Below are 12,720 nucleotides of genomic sequence, written 5' to 3'. Positions count from 1 at the left end.
GACCAGATCCTTTTACATCAAATCTCCCTAAAGAGGAGAGAACCTAAAGGCCTTTCTGGCTTATATGACCAAGTCTTTTGTGCCAAAGCTCCATCTGTGAATGGACTTCAGCCACAGCCAAGAACTTGCCAAGTAATGCTTTACAATGCAAGTAATATAAAGTCCCCCTTTTGCTGCCTTTAACAATCAGCATAGAGCCCTTATGGACCTTCCAAGTTCCACCACCGAATGTAGTAAAGTACCCTTTCGCATCAAGCTGCCCAATTGATAGTAGACTCTTCTTTATGCCAGATACAAATCTGACATCTTGCAAAATCAGCTCTTGGCCATTTTCAAGAGCCAAGTGAATGGTGCCAACACACTCTATCTCACATGCATAGTTGTTACCCAAGTAAACCTGGCCTAGGCAACCTACAGTGTATTCAGAAAATGACTCCAAAGAGGGGGAAATATGAAAAGAAGCACCGTTGTCCACTATCCATGATTGTGACACCCCATCATGAGCTAAAAGTAAGGCATCAATTACCTCCTTTTTGGTGATGTGCATATCACCTGTTGCTGCCATAATATCTGCATCATTACATGAGGCTACAACAAGTATCTCTTCAGTGTCAGGAAGCTCTTCAATGACCACACTGGATGCAACATTTGCCTTTGCAACTTTTGAGGAAGAGCTGTCATCATCTTTCTTTTTCTTACCCTGGTGTTTCTTTCTTTCTTGCTCTTTCTTGAAGTACCGGCAATCGGGCTTTTTATGCCCTTTACGCCCACACTGATAGCATGTGACATCCTGTTGTTTGCCCTTGCTTTTGCTTCTGCTTTTTCCTTTACAGGCTGCATTACCCCTCTTTTTAGACCTACCTCTTACATGGTAAGCTAAGCCACTGCTTTCACCACTAGACTTTCTTTTGATTTCTTCATTGAGGATTGAACCTCTAATACCATCAAAAGTCAAAGCGGGGCTGTTGCTAAGTGACACAACCAAAGATTCCCAGCTATCAGCCAAAGTCATCAATAAGAAAATAGCTTTCAATTTATCATCGAAAGCAGTCAAACCAAAGTCCTGCAACTGACTCAAAACCCTTGTGAAAGCACTCAAATGCTCAGATGATGGCTTAGACTCATCCAATTCCATGTTCACAAGTTTACGCATAAGATGCACTTGATTCACAGGAGTTGTATTTTCATAAGTATCCTTAAGCTTTTTTCCATATAGCATAACCTGTATCAAGACACTTAATGTCTGTAAGTAATCAAACACTGCCATCTTAATGTATGCAATGGCCTTCTTATTAAGTCTAGCCCAATCCACATCTGTCATAGCTGCAGGCTTAGTCTCCAAGAGAGCATCTTCACAGTCCTTGAGAAACAAAATGCCTTGCATCCTATCCTTTCACAAGTCAAAGCCAGTGCCATCAAACCTCTTGATTTCAAAGAGAGATTTGGTGTCGCTGCTGCTAGAAGCATTTGCAGTCATTTTTCAGCAATAAACCAGAAATTCAATGCTGCAATTTATGACAGCAAAAATGAGCTGAATATTCAGCTGATTTCAGTCCAATTTTTCAGCAAATGATAGCAAGATTCAGTCCAAGTACATATACAGCAAAAAAACAGCTCTCCTGCCCATCACGTTGCCCCGTCTGATCATCATGCCCCACCCCGTCTGATCGTCGTGGCCCACTCCGCCCCGTCTGATCGTCATGCCCCGTCGGTACAGCGCCATCGCTAGCGTCACCCCCCCTCGCCATCGACAAGAACATCACCACTCTCCTCGTCATCACTTGTGCCCCATTCCTCTCGCCTTCGCCAGGGCCCCCTTCGCCAACTCCCTGCGCCACTGCCAGTGCCCTCGCGCCGCCTGCACCCGCCCTGCCCCCCCTGCGCCCACCTGCTCCCCCCCTGCACCTGTCCCGCCCGTCCCAGCCCACCTCCCCCCCCCCCCCGCCTATCTTTTTCCTCCCCTCCAACCCCCCACGTGCTGTCTTGCCGGAAAGCCTGGCCCTTTGTCAAGCCCTTTGTCAAGCTGCCACACCACCGCCATCGAAAACAAAAATCTCCCCCTTCGCCATCAACAACCCCCCTCCCCCCTCCAATTGCTCCATCCCCCTGCAACAACTCCCCATCCAGTAGCGCAGCGTGATAGGTAGGTTCTCCCAGAAAGGACGCGCAATGGAAACCTATGGTCAGATGCCAGCGCACTCAACGAGTGCCCCCCAGTCAAACACCTTGCGTGTAGTCCTCTCTGAGGAGCAGCTCTTAGCCATCCTAGCTAAAGAGCTGGAGCTAATGGAAACAGCGATTTATGGTCAGGTAGTAGGACATTCCCCATCCAAGGCCTAGCTTCGGGACTAGCTTCACTCCACGCTGCGCATCGGCACAGCGCAGATCATGGAGGCGGTCCTATTGGGCCAAGGGATCTTCATGGTCCGCCTCAGCTCGGCAGACGCAACTCGCGAGCTACTCGCCAATTCACCATATACGTCCACGAAGGGGGTCATATACATGGTCCCTTGGTACAATGGCTTTATTGTGGAGGCGTTTGCACTCCACAACAGGTTTCTTCGGCACCTGGTCACCTTTCTTTTCCCCGGTCTGGCAATTGAGTATCGCCAGTTGGTGGAAGACTTTGGACGGCTCTTCGACACTATCCTTCCCGCCTCCTTCGCAGATGCAATGACAGCAGCAGGAGTCCCAAAGGTATGGGTGGCAGTGAAAGAGGTCAAGAATATCCCACAGTTCCTAGAAATTAAGGCAATCGGGCACTCCTTTAGGCAACAGGTCATTGTGACTGGGCAACCAGGGCAGTGCCTGTGCTGCTACGACTTTGGGCATCAGGCAGCAATTTGTACGCGTTTCGGAGCCAAGCCGCCTCCGCCCACAGGTCCGCAGGTGGACGTTGACGGTTTCACACGGGTCTAGAGACGACAGAGAGGGAGACGGCAAGGGGAGGCACAGCCAGCTCCTCAGACCCAGCCTCATCAGCAAGGTGTTGGCGGGCGAGCGACCCTCTCTCGGTAGAGCACTCCACAACCCCCCCCTGTCTGCCCCACCCGACAGGACCGCAGCCCCCCACATTCTCCACCTGCGCCACAGACTGCCTCGCCTAAGTTCCCACATGCCCCTCACCCACCCACCCCCCCCACATCCCATGCCCCCCTCCCCCCACTGACCTTGGCCCACAGCCCCCCCTTGCCATGGCCACCACCCCCCCCACATCTGCCATGCATCTCCAGCCATCCCACCATCGCTTGATCCTCTTCCCCCCCATCACCCCCCCTACCAAGCACCCCCCCTAATCTGCACCTAGGTCACGTAAGCCCCCCTAGACCCGCCCCCCCTCCTCCCACAAGAGGTGATGAGCCACACACACCTACCTCCTCTGCACACCAGCAGTCTTTCCCCTCCCACACAGCCACCAGCTCGTCCGTCCCTGCCACCCGCCACACTTTCCCAAGACATGCACAATTGTTGCCACAAGAGTTCTTCCGCAGTGGCCCATGGTCCTACGTGCGAATTGCGGAGCGCGGAGAGTTCCCACTACCTCTAGAGGTGGGGATCTTCGTGGTCCGTAAGTCAAGGAGGGGCAAGGTCCACCTACTAGCACCACTGTATGGACCAAACTACGCCTTTTTTCTTCAGTCATCTTACTTAGAGGAGTGGACGACTACACAGATTGAGGAGGAGTTGAAGAGTCAGGTGGCGGATCACATCTCCCAGTGGATGGGAGATGAAGGATTAGCATTGTTTGCACAACAGTGGCCAGGTTGCATGATGGACACTAACTGGTGGGCTAGCGCCGACGTCCCACACTTGAGCATTATCTTTTGAGCCCCTCCGCAGTGGAGAGCTCCGAGGGACGTGATCGAGTGTCCCCGACACAGGCGGCCCGCTTTTACCAGTGTACAGAGTCGCGATTTTCAGCATGGCTGATAGATGCATTGATAGTACCACCTGGAGCATCTATTACCCCTATGGTCCGGCCGAGGGCCACCATGGGGGACTGGAGTTCACCATCTAGACCGGTAGCAAAGCGCACTTGCATGCCTCACAGTCTCTCCTCCTCATCTACAGCATCCACACCGAACAGATGCATGTTCGGTCGGTCACAGGTTTCCCCATGAGCTTACATCTTGCATCCTGGAATGTGAACAATCTCCACTACAATGGGGCACGTGGCTCCAGGAAGTTGATTGTTCGGCAGGAGTTGCAGCCTGCCCTTGCCGGACGGATCGACATCTTGCTTCTGCAAGAGCACAAGCTCACCCTCGCCAAGTCTCAGTGGGTTGGAAAGGTACTTCCGGGCAGCTCGCACACTTACTGGGAGCACGCCATAGGTGCCCACGGCAGGAGTGGAGGCGTATGCACCTCTATTGGCCCGAGTCTCACCACTTGTATACAAGACCACGGGACGATAGTGGCAAGAAGGGTTCTATGAATCAAACTGGATATTGGGGACTCGTGTATTGGAGTCCTCAATGTCTATGTCCCTACGGGTTAGGACACGCAGCAAGTTCTGGGTGGAGATTGCAGCTGGACTCCCAGAGATGGACTCCTGGATTGTTGGAGGAAACTTCAACAACATGGAGGCTTTGGAGGACCAGCAGGGGAGAGGAAGAAACTAACAGGGCATGGCTGGGGAGGAACAAGAGACATGGGAGGTCTTTTTGCTTGCAGTTGGAGTACGTGATGCCTGGAAAGACCCTACCTTCCACAAGAGGGAGAGATCGTTGGACTTCTCCTAGAGATACATGCGGCTAGGTGGAGCCCTGCTAGAGCGGTTGGACAGGTTTTATATGGGAGACTGGAGAGGCTTTCGTGGAGGCCAAATTGAGCAGTTGACAGGCACCACGTTATCCGATCACTGCCCGGTTCTCCTGACACTTGACCCCCCAGCATCCACCCTAGATACACAATCCTGTCGGATCCCTGACTCCATCTATAAGAGGGAGGAGGTGTCGAGACAAATAGAGCAGATTTGGACCAAAGAGTGGGACAAGAGGGACCGGATAGCAGAGGAGGTTGTAGAGGTCCAAGCCCAGTCAAGCAGAATCTGCCAAGAGGCAGCCATACAAGCCACGCGGCAGTGTTGGGAGGAGGAGAAGCACTCCGACGGGACCTTGCAACCACGCAGAGATTATTGCAGCAGGCACCAGGGGACCCCACCCTCCACGCACAGGTGGTGCACGCGCGCAGCCATTGCTCACCTAGAGGACAGGCGCTCGGAGTTCTCTTTCCGCACCTCAGCAGCCTTTTGGGCGTGGAAGGGGGACACAATGTGCAGGGAGTTCTTCCAGGTGCACCAGCTCCGCACCGCAGGAGAGCAAATACGCAGCCTTCGGGATCAGTATGGGAGGACCCGTTCTAGCCCTGATGAGGTGATGGAGATTGCCACCGACTATTACACGCGCCTTTTCCAGCAGGAGACAGCTTCAGCTAGAGGACAGAGATGCAGACAGCAGGTATGGGATCACATCCCGTCCCTCGTCACAGAGGAGATAGGACACTCCTAGCCCCCTTCACAGAGAAGGAACTAGAGGAGGCTTTCCATACACAGGATGGGCAGAAATGTCCGAGGGAGGATGGCCTCTCTAAGGCTTTCTTCACTACCTACTAGGAAGTGATGAAGGACCCCCTACTGAGGGCTTTCCAAGAGATCTTCACCTCAGGACAAATGCCAGGGAGTCTCTCGACAGGCCTTATCAGTCTTCTCCCCAAAGGGGGAGACCGGTTGGAGCTCTCGCAATGGAGACCGATCACTTTATTGTCAGTGGCCTATAAGGCACTGGCAAAGATGATTGGTAGGCGATTACGCCCCGTGCTTCCAGATATCATTCATGACACATAGACAGGCTTTGTCCAGGATAGGAGCATCCTAGATAATGTATTTACATTCTTTGAGGCAACAAAGTGGGCTCAGCACAGTGGGCAGAGACTGGCAGTATTACTCTTGGATTTCGAGAAAGCTTATGACAGGGTGGACTGGAGTTTCCTAGAGGGCACCATGGTGAAGTTGGGATTCCCCCACACTTGGATTCACGGGGTCTCCGGCCTGTACAGATCGGCCACCAGCAGGGTTCTCATAGGCGGAAGGCGAGGGGAGGAGTTTCGGCTGAAGAGATCGGTTCGACAAGGCTGTCCCCTGGCCCCACTCCTACTCTTCGCAGCCCAGATGCAGGAGGGAGGTTGTAAGCGCTGCACACAGCAGTCTCTGGAAACCCCAAAGCACTGCCTTTGGTCTTGTGAGGAGGCGTAGCTCGTGTGGAGAGGAGCATGCCGTATCCTTCGATGTATAGCGCCCAGCCTTGGGTGTATCTCATGGGGAGCTTTCTATTGGCAAGCAGTCAGCCAGGGCCATCGCCTTTTGTATGAGGCCAGGATGCAGAACACGATATTCATGATCCAGGCAGGGTCATGCGGAGTGGTCGGTCTAGAGGCTCTACCCATCCACCAAGTACTGGAGCCCACAGCAAACCGCACGGAGGTATGGGAGATCATAGGGAGTCTTACTGGATGGCATATTTGGAAGGCGCGATGCCAAGTGGCTTTCAGTGGAGAGAGACTTTCAGCACTTGCAACCTTAGTAGAGCTATGGACCTCCATCATCCATTCCCTCCGCGGCCGATGGGATCAGGTGCAGGGCGATTCCAGGGCTCGTCAAGAGCTCCGTGGTCACTTCATGCGTACCTGGGGTGGCCAAGGTCTGTTCTTTGTGATGCAAGCAGGCAGTCCCATTTGGCGATATACCCCCCCCCCCCCCCCCCCAAATGGCTTCTTGCCCCCATCCCCCCTAGACCACCTTGAGAGGCTTGTATACATGGTGTACTGGTAACTGTGCTTCAGCTCCAACTAGTCTGTTGAGCATGAGCACTCTATTGTAATCAGCTTTTTGAGTAATATAATCAGCCACATTTTACTTGCAAAAAAAAAAAGTACATGTACAGCAGTAGAATGAATGACTTTCAGCAGTATGACTGCAATTTCAGCATACAATAAATGCATGCATCAGTACTAGGTAACTCCCACTTCAGCAATATCACCAAAAATACATCTGCACCAATCCTAGACCTGCAAATGATCACTAAGACTGCTGCAACATGAATAATCAGCAATACATCAACTCAATGGGAGCTGCCCAACATGTGTACTGCATACATATGTGCTCGTATCAACTTGTGATACCCCAAAACACCAAGAATTCTCTGCAATTTCTCCAAAATCGCACAAGCGGAAGATAAAAATGCTCAAATCACTCTGCTTATGGCAACAAGATTGCTTCAGAAATATTCTTTAAGTGCATTTCACGCATTAACTTTGCCAAAATCAACAGATTTCAGCAAAAACCCCAAAATTTCACTAACCAGTGTCCCGATTGCATTAATACATGTTCCTGAAAGCATAAAACAGGCAAATTTAGCAAAATTTCACAAAATTTTGCAAAAGCCCCAAATTTCTCAGGTCCAATTGTGCACCAATGTCAACCAATCTGACTCAGCTGACCAAAATTTCATCAATACAGCAAAAGCCCCAAATTTTATGGGTCCAATGTTGACAAATTTTACTAGGATGAGTAAAATTTCAATAAGTTTTGTGAAATCCCCAATTTAAACGCGCACAATGTCTGCAATTTCTGATGCGGATGCCTCAATCTTGCATGAGTAGCACTCAATCTAAAAAAGCCCCGAATTTCTATGCCTAAATCTGCAAAAACTCGCGAACTGTGCTTGCGCACACAAACCCCGGTCAGTGAGCAAGGGGTCTCCTTGCAAAATTAATGAAAAATTGACGTAAATTGCTGACAACGTGACAAAAACATCAGCCGTTGACCAGCTGTCTGTCCCGCGTGCCTGTCGCCTGACGAATCTACCTGGGCCTGTCCTCGTACAGTGATTCTGATTGGGCTGGTGATTATGATTCATGTCACTCCACTAGTGGCAATTGTTTCTTTCTTGGCTCATCTTGTATATCTTAGCCTAGCAAGAAACAATCCATTGTTGCCACATTGTCATGTGAAGCTGAATACAAGGCAGCATTCACTACCACAGTTGAATGCGTATGGATTAGATGCTTGCTAGCTGATCTAGATGTATCTATTACAGAGCCTACTCCTTTATTCACTGACAGACAAAGTGCCATTGCAATGGCATGGAACCCAATGTTTCATACATACACAAAACACATTGAGATACATTATCACTTTGTCAAAGAGAGGCTACATGAAGGTGATATCAGCCTTGTCTATTGTCCTACCACCAGTAATGTGGCAGACATCTTCACCAAAGGTCTTCCTCCTAATAAATTTGAAGCATTTCGTAGTGCTTTAAAGTTGATCTCCTTTGGTGGCGGATGATCCTTGTACTCTTGATCACTCTTCACTCCAAGGGGTTTGTTGGGTTTTCACTTACGCCTCACTTACGCCTACGCTCACATAGGAGTGTCGGTGATCAATAGGATACTGAGGCACTTTTTACTCTTGGTACGAGAGTTTTTTTTTCCCCAGACTTATTGTCTTATTTCGTATCTACTTATGGCACACACTTACAGGCACTTATCATGTTCGAGTGTGAACACCCCCTACAACCCTAAGATTTAAGGGTTGTACTTTGTACTTTCAAATTACACTCTTTCAATCTATTGCATTGGGTGTCGTGCTTCACTCTCCACATTGTCTACTACACTCTGAGCTAAGCTTCAATCCTCTCTCCATCTCACAAAGACAACCATGTCCAATCTTGGTAGCAATCCGAATACATCTAACAACCACAAAAACTGCACCACTACAATACAAGAAGAGAGATGAGTAGGCCTAAGAGTTAATACGATACCAAAGAGGTGTTGAATCTACAGCAGCAGTTGAGTAGGAATCCATGGTAGGCTGAGGGAAATGGATGGTAAGAAATTCCCAAAGGTCAAAGGTGTTGAGGATAACCTTAACTTTGCATGTTGCATCCAGGTTCCAATTGTTCGGAAGAAAGGTTGGGAGGGACAGGAACCTGCATTGAGGGTGGGAGTACCATGAGAGCAAGCCAAGGTACAGATGGCTAAAAAAGAAGGGGCAACTCAAGGGGGACAAGAGGCAGGAGGGGTAGAAGGTTTGATTACCATGATATCCATCACAATCAAAACAGTCTGTGTGTCAATCATCACAATTCTCACGATCATTACAGTTGTCACAACAATCCACCTAATCTTGGCGGCCTTCACAACAATCTTCACATTCTTGTTGGTCCTCCCAAACCCAATGATCATGCCTATCATGGCAGTCCAACATGTTGATCCTTCAAATCTGAAAGGAAAGCTGCATTTGAAAAGAGGGATTGCCAACAATGAACCACTAGTTGTGGGATTGCCAACAATGAACCATGAATGAATGGTTTTTGATGGATTTAGAGTGATATATGGTTGTTAACGGAAAACCATTCCAAACTATCAAAAACTATTAAATAAGCTTTCAAAAGATTTCAACCTTCATCAATCATCAATCCAAAAAAGGACCAAGGCTAGATAGATGGTCATGGAAATGGGTTGGGTGCCCAAGAGGGGAAGGACGTGTACAAAAGCCAAAGTAGTGAATGGATAAGCTCATTCTTGGTGTGTGTGCAAACTAGCTCTCTTCTTGTTCTTATTTTTACTTCCATCCTGTGGTTCAAAGATCGCTTGCAGCTTCTCTAAGTATTATGCCCAACTACTAGAGTGCAAGCATAGGTCATCTACAAACTCATTTGTGTCCTTGAGATAGTCTCCACGTGTCCATGAACATGATCAGGTTGAGAAGGGGGCAGAAAGGAGTGAAAATGCAGCAGTAATGAGGGGAAAACACAGGAAGGTAGAAGGATTCTCTCTGGGTGACGATGCCATGTGAGTGAGCAATAAACACGTGTGCGTACACGCACGCACACGCACATGCGCACACACAAACAATCAGAGAGAAGGAAGAAAGCAGAGATGAATGAAGAAACAAAGTGAGTGGACTGCCAAACACGGAAAGGAGAATGCTAGCAGTGATGAGGAGATGACAATGCCTCTACATCATCTTGGTGGTCTTGCAACAATCCTCACATTCTCACCGTCCTCCCAATCCCAACGATCCTGCCTATCATTGCGGTCTGACATGTTGATTTTTCAAATCTGCAAGAAAAGCTGTGTTTGAGAAGACAGTTTGCTTGACTGCAAACCACTAGTCATGCCCCTGAGGAAGCCTCCACACATCCATGAACATGATCACGCTAAGAAGGGGGCAGAAAGGAGTGAAACACAGCAGCAATGAGGGGAAAACACAAGGTGAAAGGATTCTCTCTGGGCAATGATGCCATGTGAATGCGCAATACACACACATTCGTGCTCACATGCATGCGCACACAAGGAACAAAGCAGAGATGGAGGAACAAAGTGAAGGCGCCAGACTGCCAAGCAGCGAGGGGAGAATGCTAACAATGATGAGGAGATGACAATGAAGAAGAGAAGGGCAATGATCATGATGATGTAGAGGCACAATAGTGAGCAACCTACATATATAGGTACAGGGTAATAGAATTGGCTGACCTGCAGCCCTAAGGGACAACCAGCTGCCAACCTGCCCAAATGGGCTGACCTGCCACACACATGTCAATAATGTCCAACTAGCTGATAAAAATTCCACCCAGCTGCCATGTGTGAAATGTGCTTGAAATGCTGGGAGAAAAGGCTGAAAATGCTGGCTAAGTTATTACCGTGTGTATTTATCTCAGCACTCAATACAAAAGCAGACTGCTGACCTGGAGCACTATACACATGGTGTGGTACCCACTGTCTGCAGTCCAACTACAGACTGGAAATCAGTGGGTTGTCTCCCAGCATACCCTAGTATCTAAAGATCAGGGTATCATGTTGCTTCCCCTTTGCCAACTTTCAAGACTCCAACGACGCAGCAAACTTAGGATTCTTCATAAGCTACATGAAAGTATCCACTGCACTAGAGAGCTGCGTAAACATGTCAATTGCACTAAGCAGTTGTGCTTTGAAAAAATCATCATCATCTCCACCAGTCATCCTGGGCTCCCTAGACTCTGAAGCAACATCATCCATCTAATCTGTGTGTATTGAAGGACCAAGCTTTAGTCCTTCCTGTATATCATCTGCATACTGAAATATATCTCATCCAACAGATCTCACAAAAAAAATCATGCTCCATTCCCTGTGAGATATTTCTGTTGAATGCTGTCTGTTTGACTGAATTTAAGACTTATGTGCATCCACCCTGAGCAACTGCAGACTCGCCCCCTTCAGAAAGTTGGTGGTATCCCAACAATAAAACCATGATGCCAGCCTTCAGTGAACCAAAAAGTAGTGTTTTTTTAACTTGCAAGCACTTCATCTTATAAATAGAACCTCAGCAACAGAAAAACAAATCAAGCAGTGGAGAAAAATCAAGCAGTGGAGCTATTGCTGGCTTTCAAAACTCAACCCTGAGCGGGCCAATCTAGTACAATAGCTCACCAATCGATAATGCTCTAGTACCTCTCTCAAACTCCTCTCACCAGCCAAGACGAAGAATACCAAATTTAAGAAAAAGGCTATGTATCCTCTGAAGCACAAGAAGACATCTGCTCAATAGCAGATTTTGCCAAATAATTTATCTAACAAAATCCCAAGACAGCTCTCTCAGGGATGCCATGGATCACAGAAAAAATCACAAAAACTTGTAGGAAATTTCGGATCAACTTCAAAATCACACGAGCAGCTCCAAAACAGCATTGCCTCAGATCGAATTCAAAAGGACGCAAGCAGCTCCAAAACAGCAAGGACCAGCCTGGAACAGCATCATCCCAACCACATGAGACTTTCGCCCCACATGGAGCAGCCATCACCTGCCTAGAGATGCCTTTGCCTGCCTTAAAAGAGCACCATCAGCCTATAGAACAGCATTGCCAGCATTATGGACAGCTTTGCTAGCATGAAGAGAATCTTTGCCAACTTCGAGCGTTAGCTTATAGATCAACACACTTACCAGTGAAGACTTTTTTTGGGTTTCCCTATTTTTTTCATCATTTCAATTATATAAACAAGTTTATCATTATATTTTACTTGTTCAGCCATTAACCTTATTAAATTCGCATGTCCTAGTCCATTCTCACTCATGCCCAAATTTAATAAATGAAACAATCCTTTCTATTAAGGTTCATTAACTTGAATTAATTAAATGTGTGCACAAAATTACACATTTACTTCAATATTAATTCATAGAACCTGTGCAACAGAGCTACTCATGTCCAGCACTACTCACAATGTCCTGGACCTGCCAGAAGAGAGAGTTCCAAAGATAAATAATGTCTCCGTCACGAGCTCATTAGATATTTTTATTGACAAGCACTAATTTATTGTGGCCTTTTACTAAATTGTGTGGTCAGATACTCCAAGTTGCATTCCACCTTCCTGTAGCAATTGATATCACGCAGGTGTATGATCTATCAAATTTAAACCACTGATAGAATTTTATTGGCAATTGCTTGATTTTGTCCAAAACGAGATGCAGCTGCTTCTTCCTTGCTAGTTGCTTGAGCATGAGCACGACTTACATATTGCCTTATGTTTATGAACTATGCATGGGCAGCCATGCAGTAAGATGGCCAATTCAGAGATGTCAAGTCGAATGACACCATAAATTCCTTTTTCACACCTATTATGGTGCAGAACTGTGCAATCATCTCTGCCATCTGTTCCCAGCCAAAACTGTACCAGCACTTC

General features: G+C 48.0%; 1 protein-coding gene across 3 annotated transcripts in view; it reads right to left on the bottom strand.

Moving 5' to 3' along the window:
* Positions 1 to 12,720, bottom strand: part of LOC148010436 (2-oxoglutarate (2OG) and Fe(II)-dependent oxygenase superfamily protein) — a 144,634-nt gene that overhangs the window by 60,489 nt on the left and 71,425 nt on the right. The window lies entirely within an intron of this gene.

Source organism: Lygodium microphyllum, chromosome 29 (genome assembly GCF_053477565.2).
Source record: "Lygodium microphyllum isolate KBCC chromosome 29, Lygodium_microphyllum_v1.1.10, whole genome shotgun sequence".
Classification (NCBI taxonomy): domain Eukaryota; kingdom Viridiplantae; phylum Streptophyta; class Polypodiopsida; order Schizaeales; family Lygodiaceae; genus Lygodium; species Lygodium microphyllum.
The sequence above is the reverse complement of the archived record's forward strand: the minus strand, read 5'-3'. Positions and strand labels throughout refer to the sequence as shown.